This window comes from Homarus americanus, unplaced genomic scaffold, assembly GCF_018991925.1.
Source record: "Homarus americanus isolate GMGI-L3 unplaced genomic scaffold, GMGI_Hamer_2.0 scaffold49667, whole genome shotgun sequence".
NCBI classification, from domain to species: Eukaryota; Metazoa; Arthropoda; class Malacostraca; order Decapoda; family Nephropidae; genus Homarus; species Homarus americanus.
This window is the reverse complement of record NW_024738608.1, coordinates 8,008,926-8,021,425: the sequence shown is the minus strand read 5'-3', so window position 1 is coordinate 8,021,425 and position 12,500 is coordinate 8,008,926. Positions and strand designations below refer to the sequence as shown.

General features: G+C 47.8%; 1 protein-coding gene across 1 annotated transcript in view; it reads left to right on the top strand.

The window, feature by feature from the left end:
• LOC121874172 (GATA zinc finger domain-containing protein 14-like) overlaps positions 1-12,500 on the top strand; it is a 65,098-nt gene that overhangs the window by 40,505 nt on the left and 12,093 nt on the right. The gene's annotated exons all lie outside the window — the stretch shown is intronic.

Sequence of the window (12,500 nt, the reverse complement as noted above, 5' to 3'; positions counted from 1 at the left end):
GTGAGGCAGTATGTCTGGCCTCACACTTTGTTATTCACATTTACGTGGGAGGTATTCAAGCACATTGCGTATTTGGTTCTGTACATGAGAACTGATATAGTTACTGAGTGCAAAAAAGTGGATACAATCTTAATATGTCGGCTATCTTGCCATTAGAGATGAAGTGTTGTGCCATTTCACACACAGTGTGCTTGGACCTGTCCCTAAAAGGTTCTATCTTCACACAGTCGAGGACGTAGTGTTCAAGTGTGTGGCCATATGTATGGCCACACACTTTACATTTAGTTTTGTTTACATCTGCTTGAGGAACATACTGCCAGAGGTACTTATATCCTAACCTTAATCTAGCGGTTACAACATCTTGTAATCTAGTGATCTTGTTACTTGCTCCATATACATGTTTCACTTGATACATCTCATCATGGTAACCTATGGATCGACTAGTGCCTGTTTGCACTTGTCTACTTGCGTCAAACTCATCAATAAGTTCTTTCCTAATTATAGTTTTAAGGGTTCTTTTTGACAGACCCAAATTGTATTCAACGGTGTCTTTGTTAGACGCGAGTTTGGCGAGGGCATCAACTCTGTCATGTTTTATGAGGCCTATGTGAGAGGGGATCCACAACAGTTTGACCCTGACACCCCGGTCAACAAGGCACGCATATTTGTGTCTGGCTTCAGAGACAAGATCGTGACAACCTGAGTCGAGGGTACCAAGGGCAAGTAGTGAGGATAGAGAGTCAGTGATGATGAGACTGTCAGTAACAGTGGTTTCAATGAATTTAATAGCTGTGAGTATGGCAACTAATTCAGTTTGTAGAGTGGATGCCCAGTTGTTAATTCTAACTCCTTTCTCAATTATATTACCGTCAGGTTGAGTCACAACAATAGCACTTCCAGCCCTCCCACAGGCGGTGTTTAGAGATCCATCAGTGTAGATGGTCTGTGTGATATTATCATCAGTCTGTAGAGTGTGTATGTGTTCAAGGGCTCTCAATTTGCAGTGTGTTGGAGATAAATGCTTTATATAATTAATTTTTTAGGCGGATACGTCGGTATTGTGATATCGAAGGGAACTGTCCGCCAGGGTGGCAGGAAGCGCTGTTGTGTCTCAACTTTGTACAGGTGGTCTAGTCCAAATATCTTCATATGTGTAGCTGTAGTTTGGATCCATTTAGACTCAGTAGTCCCATGGTTCATACATTCTAGCAATTTTAAGGAAACAATGTTATCAGGATCACCACGCAGAAGCCTCAGGGCTATCATGAGGTTGACTTCAATTATTCTATCTTTAACACTGGGTATACCTAGTTCTTTCCTCATATTAAGTACTTTAGTGCTCATGGGACATCCTAGGATAATTCTGAGGGCTTTATTTTGCATTTTCTCGAGCTTGTCAACGCCTTTCCCGTCACGAATGACCAGGGCTGGTGCGTGGTAATCTATCAGAGATCTTATATAGCCTAGGTACATTGTTTTAACAATTCTAATATTAGCACCATAGTGCGGGCTGTACCCCGCTACACTTCTAAGAGGTCTCAGTCTGTCAGTACATTGGCGGGTTAGCTGTTGTATGGCAGGTAGGGTACAAGGGACGGAAACACCAAGATATTTAAAAGAAGAAACATAGTCAATAGTGTTGTTACCTATCTTGAACTTGGCGGGGCCGCGTTTGCGGTTACCAGCTTGTTTGTTGAACACCTTAGTTTTCTCAGTGGAGATAATAAGACCGAGGTGTTCACAGGCTGCGTATACATGGTTCAGGGTGGTTTGCATTTCACGATGAGTTTTAGTATGTATAAGAATATCATCAGCATAGCTGATTGAGATATTGCTGGGGTTGTCTGGTATTAAATTTAATAATGCATTCATAAGAACATTGAACAAAGTGGGGCTAAGTACTCCACCTTGAGGGGTACCAAGTTGCATATCTTTAACTTCACTTTTGTAACCCTGAAACAGTGCAGCAGCCCTTCTGTTGGTTAGGTAACCACTTATCCAGTGTAACAGCCTACCTCCTATATCCATTTTGGCTAGTTCGTACAATATCAGTTGCCTATTGGCAATATCAAATGCAGCTTTTAGGTCAAGAAATGTGGTGTATCTGTGCCTTTCATCACCATGCACAGTTAGGAATGTGGTGATGCAATTATGTACACCTTTACCATGGGTGAAGCCATTTATGTTAGGAGACATGTGTTCTCTGATTCTATATAAGAGTCTGCCAAGAACCATCCTCTCAAAGGTTTTACACAGGCAGCTGGTTAGTGATATGGGACGAAAGGCATCAGGCTGTCCTGGTTTCGGTATTGGTACAACAATACTGCTGGTCCATGATGTGGGTAGTTGGCCCTCGGCATGACTCATATTGTACAATACCAACAATGGATTGCCTGGCACGCGCCTTAGTAGTCTAATGATGTTGTAGGTGACTCCGTCCTCTCCAGGGGAAGTAGACCTACCCCTGGCGAGGGCGGCGTCAAGCTCCCACTCAGTATATGGAACATCACACTCATCGTGCTGTTTGCCCAGCATAAAGCTAATAAGATTACTTCTCTCTACAGACTTCGCATCAAGGAGTCCCCGAGTCCCAGCTGGTAACATGTCATAGCTCGACACATGAGCCCACTTTGTTATTAGCTCATTCGACTTTTGCAGAGGGTTTGGATGGGAGACGTGTCTTCTGTTTTTACCTCTGATTATGTTTATGTCTTTCCAGGCTTTGCTGAGGGATGTGTGTTGGTTCAGGCTGTTGACATATGTCTCCCATGCATTTTGTCTGAGTTCGTTTACACGTTCCCTGACAGCAGCAAGGGAAGCTTGATACAATTGTAACATTTGAGGTGTTCTAAATTGTCTGTAACCCTTACCCACCCTCCTGACCCTAGCCCTGAGTTTTTTCAGCTCAGGGTCATTATAGCACTGCTGTTGCCTGTTCCCATTATGCTGACCACGTTTTCTCCTTTTTTTGGTGGAGGCATTGTTGGTGAAGTATACATAAGTCCTATCTATCAGATCGTCATGGAAACTTTGGTAATTGTCAGGCTTGTAGTCCTTGTACCAGTCATGGATGAAGTCTATGAACTGGCTTTCATGTTCTTGCTTGACTGTGATTCTACGTCTGTTGAGTTTACCACCAGTGGGGGTGTCATTGGCTACATGTATACTAGCTTGGATTGGGCTGTGGTCAGACATAAGATCAGTGACAACATCAGAGCTATGAGTTGTGTATGATAGATTAAAGCCAATACATTTGTCTAGACCCCCGCCATAGATGTGTGTTGGTTCATTATTACCTATAATTTGAACATCTTCATATGCACTGAGAAGTGAGATAAGTCTCCTACCATTGGTGTTAGTGGTGGAGTCACCTAATTTCTTGTGTCTAGTATTCAGGTCACCCATTAGGACAGTGGGCTCAGTGTGTAAAAAGTCTGGGAGATCTGTGTATTGAAGCTGATCTGAGGGAGCATAGGCGTTTAGCACGTTGAGTGTGGAGTTGCCCAGGTGGATAGTGATCCCATGGTACTGAAGGTTGGTAGTCTTTTGGATACAAGAGGTACATGCGGGAGTGACTTCTTAACATACATCAAACATGTGTGAGTAGAACTAGGATCATAATACACATAATTGGGCAGACTGGGGGGGGGCTTACCATTAGGTGTGAGACACTCCTGCAGACACACAATATCGATGTCCTCAGTCACAACTTTGTGGTGTAGGTCAGGGTATCGTTTTCTAAGGGATGAGATGTTCCAACTCATCACCTTCACCGCTCTGTATCTTTGCCTGGTATTAACACTGGCCATTATGAAATGTATTTGGAATTTTGTCTGGTATTAACACTGGCCATTATGAAATGTATTTGGAATTTTGTCTGGTATTAACACTGGCCATTATGAAATGTATTTGGAAAGAAGCAAAAGGCACTGTATGATACTGTTCTTTTCTGCGCTGCCTGTCCCTTCGGCAGGCAGTAGGCCAGTTAACCTTTTGGAAACATTTCTGGAGCACGTACGGCTCAACAATTGTTGTATTTCATTGGCAGACAACAACACACTTTGGTTACACTCGACATCACCACCATTTTCTGTTTGTGCTTGTTCATCTTCACTGACCATGTCCACAGAGGCATCAGTAGAACTGTTACCAGTATCACTATTTTCCTCTGCGTGGACACTAGTTCCTGGTGGGTCTTGAGTTTCCACATCTGGTACTGACATCTGAATGTCTTCAGTTTGACTGTAATTTTTCCGAAGTTGCTGCACTGTGTTGGTGGTGTTTTTTTCCTTTAGTGTATCACAGAGGCTCCCAAACATTTCAGTTAGAGTTGTAAACTGAGCTTTGAGTTCTTTAATTTCATTTTTCAAATCACTGATCTCTTCACGATGTGCAGGGAGTGTGTTGGCAGCTACCTGTTGTGTCGGTACATCTGTGTTGCCCCATGCTGATCTTTCGATGACTGCTGGTGATGATCCTGGAGCTTTGGTGGGGAGGGCAGGCCAGGGGTTGGCCGTAGGGAGTACCCTAGCAGCATTAGTGTTTCTTGAGACCTGCCTGGGTGGCGGGTCTGGGCGCTGAAGGGGTGTAGGAGCTCTAGAACAGTTAGGGTGCCATACAGGAACTCCAACTGTTTTGCAGTTAATACACTTCTGTTGGATGACACCCCCTTGAGCAACTGTATCTCTGCAAACCTGTGTTGCATGTTGCCTTGAGCAGAGACCACACCACGGCTTAGTCGAGGGGCATAACCGGGCCACATGGCCCCAGTGCTGACAGTTGTAACACCTCCGGTTAGGGGGCTGATAGAGTGTTACCTTCAGAGTCCGATAGGCACCACGGACTCGAATGGTCTTGGGTGGGTCTTCCGAGCCAACCCAGTCTGCAATGACTGCATTCTTGCCCCTGAGTCGCTTCGTCCTTCTGATGTAGGGATGGGCTTCTAGTAGTGTAGGGGTCTGGTACTGGTCGAGCCCTATGATTATTATGGTTTTCTTGCTCGGTGGTTGGGATGATTGTTCCATGGTTATTCCCCTTATGCTATTGGTGAGGAGATCCTGTATGACTGCTGGGTCGTTTCTAATCAGAACATGATCTTGTGTACCGACTCTGAACTGAAACTCAGCCTCTGGGTGTTTGTCTTCCGCATCGTTCAGCCAGAGATACTTGTCTTCAGGTGATGTACCTTCAGGGAAGTATAATCTTACTCTCATGGGGGTTTGTGGTTGTAGTTGATTGTCTCTAAGTCTTTCTGCCTTTTCGGCCTTCCGCTTGTTCCTGGACTGAACTAGTTGAAAGCCATCTTCTCCGTTGGTGTCAAGGTCAACACCACAGTCGCCTGGCTCACTCAGTGCATCAGGAGAGTTAAAGCGAGCAGCTGGGTCTCCAGTCAACTCAGACATGGTGGAGTTACAGGGCTCGACTTATATGCCTACGTCAGAGGGCCGAGGACTGCTTGGCACTCCTAGGAAGTCAGCGGTGGTTGGGAGGCGTAACCCTCTTAGAGGACAAAGGAGATTGGCATCTACTGTACAGCGTATTAGCGGTGTGAGGGGAGGCCATGAGCGGGCCTCCCGCGGAGGGAGTGTGGTGTCGGGGGGACTAAGGTAACAGGAGTATTCTCAGTTTATAAACACTTTTATTACACTACACTTGCTCTTAATAGCATGTCTGTTTTTCTGGTTAGATACAGTATCAAAGTCAATTTTAGTTTCAAAAGAACTAACCAGCTTGGCACACTATGAGGACGGGGGTTTGTGTAAACAAACCCTCACCACATGGCCGAGCGTGACCACAAGGGTATATACCTTGCCTCGCGGGCACCTACACCTACACACGACACAGTGCTCAACACACGGTAGTTCACTTGTTATACAGGCAACATATTTGCAGTTGTTGACCTATCCCCACCCTACTGGGTGGTGTTGTGTTATTTCGAAGTCAAGTGTGAAGCCGACCCACTGTTGTTCTCAGAGTGGACTGATTAGCACCTCCTTGTCAGGAGATGGCGGTCAGTACCCAGCGGTGCTTATCTCACTGGCGGGTCACGGCTCTCACTGGTACTGTCTAGTACTGAATTCACTTGCTTAAACACTGTTCTTAACTGTTCAACACTGGTTCCACTTCTTTCCGAAACGAAATGTCACTTTTGATTATGTTGATATCCCGGTGGTGAGGATGGGTCGGGGAGAGGGACTTGGGGAATGGGCCGACATGGCCAAGGGTGAGAGCTGCTCAGCAGGAGCAGCGCCTAAATAGGTCTTGACCCTACGGTGGTCAGGTCAACACTTGTTGACTGGTGAGGTCTGTCCGTGTGTGTGTGTGTGGGGGGGGGGTGTATGCGTTTAACTGTGCATGTTTGTTTTTATGATGTACAATATGTTCTTAAAAACTGTGTATGTGTCTAGAACTGTGTATGTCTGTATGATTGGCCATGTATGTGTAGAGGTTCGTCGCGTGTGTGTTACAGGTGGTGTAGTGAGCAGGTGTGAGGGTCTCCTGTGCTGCTAGTGCTGAAGGCGCTGACGGGGGAGGTGGTGCTAGTGAGAGGAAAGGACCTTGTCGTGGGAGCAAGGTCGTGGAAGATGTTACTTGAACGTCCCCGACATCCCCCCCGCGGGAGGAACCTTGGACAAGATGCCAGGTGAAGGTGGAAATATGTCCTTGGTGTCTGTCTCCTTGAGAGGGTGAGGGAAGAAGGTCCTCTCATGATAAGTAGTAGTCACAGGTGAAGACCACTGTGTCCCTGAGGTGCAGCTGGCGGAGGAACCTTGAGGGTGATACAAGGTACAGGACAGGTAATTGAGGTAATGACCCTGATGCACCTGTAAGAAGGCCGTCTCTGTATACAAGCTACAGGTAGACACATGTCCTCACCTACACCTATGAGGAATAAATAAGGTCCTAGGTGAGGGTACAGACTTGTCCTAACGGTACAGACGTGACGGAGGGACCTTGGGTTGAGTACAAGGTGTCCTCGCGTGACCTACAAGAAGAGGAGCTGTGGGCGGCCTCGTCTTCTTCAGCTAGGATTGGTCAGTCAGGTTTTTGTTCTCATGCTATCTTGGTGTGTGTGTGGAGGGGTAGTGTGTGAGAAATGGTTAGTGTTGGAGAGGCACTAGGATGGTGGAGAGGAACACACACACACACAGTGAGGGTCAGGGCAGTAACACCCCCCCCCCACCATGACGCAACACCCTGGAGCGTTCGTCCCGGGTCAGTGTGGGAAATTGTGGGTCCCGGGCGACTAGCGGTACTGACGGCGACGGTGACGGGGTTCGACACGTTACCTTCTACGGCTGTCACGGTGATGGGTTACTGTGTTGTTCCGGTGACGACGCTTACCTGTAACGTTACGTGGTGGCTGGTCATCACTGCTGTTACATTCATCTTCATCAACACACGTAAACTGTTCATACACTCACGGACTTGACATGCACACAAAGTCAAGGGCACACACACACACACACACGAGAGAGAGAATAAAATCAACAAAAAACACTCCTTCGACAACAACTGGGTGTTTGGAGGCCATTGTAAACACCACTGTGGCTCTCGTTCGTCTCGGATCAAGTAGTCAGCTGGTGAGTTACGCGAACGTCAACAAACATCAGCTGTTGGAATAATAACAACAGTGGCACGAGGCGGGAGAAATGTGTCAACAGGTTCATTGTCTTGTAGTTATTACAGGTGTGAGGCAGGTGAGAGTGTGGCGGGGGTGGGAAGATGGAGAGAAGAGAAGGGGGGGGATAGAGGGGAGGGGGAGGAGGAGAAAAATGGGTAGGGGAGGAGGAGGAGGAATGCATGAAACATTATGCCTTGTGTGACCGGCTGCGTATTCACTGCTTCAGGGCTCAAGTTGGCAAGTCATGAAGGAAGCAACAACTGTACTTGACATACACTCGGGTCTTCCTCCCCCTCCTCCTCTTCTTCTTCCTCCTCCTCCTCCCTCCTCCTCTTCTTCTTCCTCCTCTTAAACACTTGTATTTTTGTGGCTGTTTTGGTGTTTGTTACTCAGTGCTCTTCCTCCCCTCTTCCTCCCCTCTTCCTCCACTCTTCCTCCCCTCTTCCTCCCCTCTTCCTCCACTCTTCCTCCCATCTTCCTCCACTCTTCCTCCACTCTTCCTCCCCTCTTCCTCCCCTCTTTCTCCACTCTTCCTCCCCTCTTCCTCCCCTCTTCCTCCCATCTTCCTCCACTCTTCCTCCACTCTTTCTCCACTCTTCCTCCCCTCTTCCTCCCCTCTTCCTCCGCTCTTCCTCCACTCTTCCTCCCCTCTTCCTCCCCTCTTCCTCCACTCTTCCTCCACTCTTCCTCCCCTCTTCCTCCCCTCTTCCTCCCCTCTTCCTCCCCTCTTCCTCCCCTCTTCCTCCACACAATCCAAAAAGTATCTTTACGAATGGAACTAATGAATGTCTAAATGAACACTGCGGCTCCTGTCTGTCTGTCTGTCTGTCTGGGGTATTTTGTGTTTTCGAGCGTTTTAAGGTTTTGCCGTCAACAGCTAATAGGATTCGTGAAATGTTTATTACATTAACGACCCTTGGATTGCAGTTCCTACCAATTACTTAACCATACAAAGTGAAAGGGTGGTTGGTAGTTAGATGTTTAATGGGGTGGTTAGCCTTTATTAAGAGAAGCGACTGTAGGGGGAGTAATTGGAGGTTGTGGGTGGGGGTGTAGGGGAGGGTTGTAGGGGGGGGGTGTAGGGGAGGGGTAAGGAGGAGGAGAGTGGAGAGAGATGACAGAAATGGTGGGAGGGAGAGAAGTAGAAAAATAAATATTAAGCGGATGGAAAAAGGTGAGGGGGGGGGAGGTGTTGATTATTTAATTTAAACATTCGTCTCTCTCTCTTACACACACCATCCTCCTCACCCATTCCATTCATTCCCTTCTTACGTCCCTCTCCTCCTCCTACCCCCCCTCCCTCCCTTCTTCCTCTTTCCCCGTTCTTCCTCCTTCCAACCTCCTCCACCCCTTCTTCCCCCCTTCCTTCCTCTACCCCTTCCCCCTTCCTCCTGGCCTCAGAATGATATAGGTTGGTGCCTCGTCATCACCCAGGCCACTACCACACACTCTCCAGGCAACACCCACAAATACTTCCTGCCTCACCATGCTCCATCACGCTGCCTCACCATGCTCCATCACGCGACAAGAAAGTCTAACGATACTGTAAGACGATGTAACCAGCCTTGTGTTCTGTTACTGCTGAAATGTATCCGTGTGGTGTTCGTGAGATATCCGTGAGGTATCCGTGAGATATCCGTGAGGTATCCGTGACCAGACTAGAAGGTTAAATGAGACAAATTAATCAAGCCTCGTCAACCTAACCTAACCTAACTTAGAACCGGATGTAATAAGGGTTTTAGGATTCCAGTCATAATTGAGCCGGATGGATTTTGTAATGTATAATTTTTCTGAAGAATTTGGTTTATTTATTCATACGAAATTTTGGATTTATACTGAGGATGAGGTTATGATGGGGGGGGGGAGTTTGGCCAGGTGGAGTGTTAGGTAGGGGGTAAGAGTCTGGCCAGGTGAAGTGGTGGAGTGTGTGGGCGGGGAGGGGTAGGGGTGGTCCGGCTGGATAGACTGTTGTTGGAACCACTCTTGATTTACTGTACCTAATCCGGAACATCAACACACACAGACAGCACGAGTAAGCACTTGGCATTCTTCCTCCACACCGCAATGGCACTCACTGTTATGGAAGCTACACCAGAACCATCAGTAGCTCTTCTTTACCTCTTTAGAAATACATTTTGTTTTTGACCTTAGGATGAACAGTTAACTTGGATTGTGTAAGGTTAGGTAAGGTAAGATAGGGTTGGCTTGGCTTGCCATATAATCTCTTGCGTGTAAATAGAACTAAGAGTGGTATTCTGCGTCCCCGGCTTTCTCCGCTGTCCCACCACGCTAATACAACAGAGAGTCAAATGGACACTTCACCAGCCACCTTTCTCTCATTCATTCTTTCGTCTGTTTACTTTCTCTTAGTTTTGATCAATGATAAATACGCTTCCTTCGCCGCGTCCCACTGAGTGAAACTGAAGGCTTCCTGGTTGAGTGTTATGCCTTCCAGAATAACAACACCTGTCTGAGCACCTGGTGTGTTAATTACCCGCAGGAGGGCCAGGTAAGGGTGGGTGGGTGTAGGGGAAAGTGTGTGTGGTGGTAGTGTGTGTATGTGTGGTGGGGGATGTGGGTGGTGGTAGTGTGTGTGTGTGTGTGTGTGTGGCTTAGAGAATGTGGGTGGAGGTATGGCACGTCCGTAGTATGGCACGTGACGTCCTTGGCATATTAACACGTTCTTGGCATTTTGAGTTACGTCCGTGGCATATCAGTGACGTCCTTGATATTGATGTCCGTAACTGCTTACGTGACGTACGTAAACTTCTTATCTCTTACGTGTCGTGTACGTGACCGTAGTGGGTGGCGGCAGATGGGCCATGGGCGCTGTGCCGATCGCTACCAACACTATATAATTTCTCACTCATTATAAGTACCACTAACACCCCCCCACCCCTAACACCCCCCCACCCCTAACACCTAACTCTAACACCCCCCCACCCCTAACACCCCCCCACCCCTAACACCCCCCCACCCCTAACACCCCCACCCCAACACACCCCCACCACCCCCACACACCCCCACCACCCCACACCCCCCCACCACCCCTAACACCCCCCACCACCCCCAACACCCCCCACCACCCCCACCCCCCACCACCCCTAACATCCCCCCACCAATCCCCTCCTATTGCGACTGTTAAACATCATCCTCAAAGACTTAAATTTGTAACCATGAGACGTCTAGCTAATCCTCCCTCCTGCTTAATCCTTCTCCCCCTCCCCTCTCTACCCTCCTTCACCTCTTGTACCTCCCCGTCTCCTCAACCTCCCCCTCCTTTACCCTCCACCCTTTACTATGCCTTCCGTTTCCTCCTCTGTCCTCCTTCCCCCCCCCTTTACCATCCCTCCCCTCTTCTACCTCCCCTCCCTTCTTCTACCTCCCCTCCCCTCTTCTACCCTCCCTCCCCTTCTTTAACCCCCCCGCTCCCTCACACCACCACCTCCAGGTTTGACTGCTGTGTACTTTTCTTTCCGGATCCTGAACTTCTTTTTTTTTTACCTCGGTACTGGTTGGTGTATCGCTTCAGGTGAGAGATGGAGAGATACTCTGTTGTCGTGAGAACTGCTTGAGGGAGGACGCCTGTGGTGGGCTCTGGGGTGCAGGTGAGGGAGGTGGTGGTGGTGGTACAGGTACTCGGCAGGTATGGATGAAGGTTTTCACGCCGTGTATTTAACAGTATAAGTCTCCTCTCCCAGGGTCCAGTGGTAGTGTAGGAGGGCATGACTGGTGTATCTGGAGAAAACTTGTTGTGTTTGGTTGGGCTTCGTATCATTACTACCACCACACTCCACCATATTCTACTACCACCACCACACTCCACTACCACCACCACACTCCACTACCACCACCACACTCCACTACCACCACCACACTCCACTACCACCACCACACTCCACTACCACACGTTGATAAGACAAGAATAAGATAGATTTATAAACTTGAGTAAAATAATCTTCCCTCAACGCGCCTTATCTTGTTTTTTTTAGTTTGTTTTTGTCTTTCCTGTTCGTTTGTTTACTGTAGGTGTTGACGATCATACACGAGTTGGTGAGTTGTCGTATCACATTTGGTCTAATTCCTTGGTGAGAACTGGAGAGAACTGTTATATCTCTCTCGTGTAAGATGTTCTAACTTATTTGTCCTAAGAGAGTGTGTGTGTGTGTGTGTGTGTGTGTGTGTGTGTGTGTGTGTGTGTCCATATAACACGTCTGAGGAAGGAAGAAAGAAAGTGAAAAATATTATCTGTGAGTCACATCTTGATATAGAAAGTTACTATACTTTCTCCCATCTTCCCCTGGCCAGTTTTCACTAGTGTGGTGGGGGAGGCGGGCGGGAGGGCGCGGCAAAACAGCGTAAGAATCCACTGGAGAAAACCTCACCACAATAAAGCTCACACTACAATGGGCAATATTTCCACTGGACAGGATCCTATCCATAACTTATCAGCTCTGGTTATTTAAGGTTAGCGGGAGTTCAAATAACCAGTACAGTGTGTTCGGTCAGGTCAAGTCAAGTCAGGTCAGGTCAGGTCACAAGAGGGGTTGCCTTATAATGTGGCGATGGTGGTGTGAATGACATCGTGGCGTCCTTTTAGGCAACTTTGGTAGAAATAAAACGTCAAGGTGTGGCCAGGGATCACCTGAACTTTAGGCACCCCAGGGATCACCTGAACTTTAGGCACCCCAGGGATCACCTGAACTTTAGGCACCCCAGGATCATCTTGGAACTTTAGAAATTCTAGGGATCACTCTTGAACTTAGGGCACCGTAGACCACCTGAACTTTAGGACACACCCCAGGATCACTCTGAACTTAGGGCACCCTAGGGACCACCTTGAACTTTAGGCACCCCTATAGGATCACCTTGAACT